The sequence below is a fragment of the Cicer arietinum genome, chromosome 5 (assembly GCF_000331145.2).
Source record: "Cicer arietinum cultivar CDC Frontier isolate Library 1 chromosome 5, Cicar.CDCFrontier_v2.0, whole genome shotgun sequence".
Classification (NCBI taxonomy): domain Eukaryota; kingdom Viridiplantae; phylum Streptophyta; class Magnoliopsida; order Fabales; family Fabaceae; genus Cicer; species Cicer arietinum.
The window spans coordinates 38,075,580-38,076,243 of record NC_021164.2 but is presented as its reverse complement, the minus strand read 5'-3'; the positions used below and the strand labels follow the sequence as shown (position 1 = coordinate 38,076,243).

Genomic DNA, 664 nt, shown 5'->3' with positions numbered 1-664 from the left:
TTTTAATTACTTTTAAAAAAAAAAAAAAAAATATACCCTCGCTTTGAAAAACGGGGTGTTACAGTTATGTTCCATGTCTTCAATTAAAGCATAGGCTTCTTCTATGTTCTTGTTTATCAACACTCCTCTTGTAGCAACATCTATTGTCATTCTTGTAGTGTATGAGAGTCCATTGTTGAATGTATTGACGATTAGCCATCTCTCCAACCCTTGATGAGGACACAGTCACGGAATCTCCTTGAAGCGTCCCAAGCATCATAGACTGATTCTCCATCCTTTTGTGAAAAACTTGTGAATTGATTTCTCAACTGTATAGTTTTTCTTGGTGGAAAATATCTAGCAAGTAATGTTTGCTTTAACTAATCTCATGTGGTAATGAAATGCTTGTTTTAACTTAGTCTAATGGCGTCACTAGTCACTCCATTCATTTTCAAAGTGTCACAATACTCTTAAAAGTTAGACAAATGGAGGTTTGGACCATTCATTGTAGTACCGGAGAATTGGTTTTGTTTTACCATGGATAGCAATGAAAGTTTTAATTCAAAATTTTTAGTCTCTACAGTCAAGCACACAATACTTGAATGTTGTTCCGTAGAATTGAGAGAGACTTACTCTTTCATGGTTCTATTTTTAGTCAATTTTAAATCTTTTTCTTGTTTAGATA

General features: G+C 33.6%; 1 non-coding gene across 1 annotated transcript; it reads left to right on the top strand.

Moving 5' to 3' along the window:
* The first annotated feature begins 205 nt into the window (after nt 1-205).
* Nucleotides 206-310, top strand: LOC113784516 (small nucleolar RNA R71). Its single transcript, XR_003470565.1, has one exon. It is a non-coding gene; the product is annotated as a small nucleolar RNA R71 (small nucleolar RNA).
* The last annotated feature ends 354 nt before the right edge of the window (nt 311-664 follow it).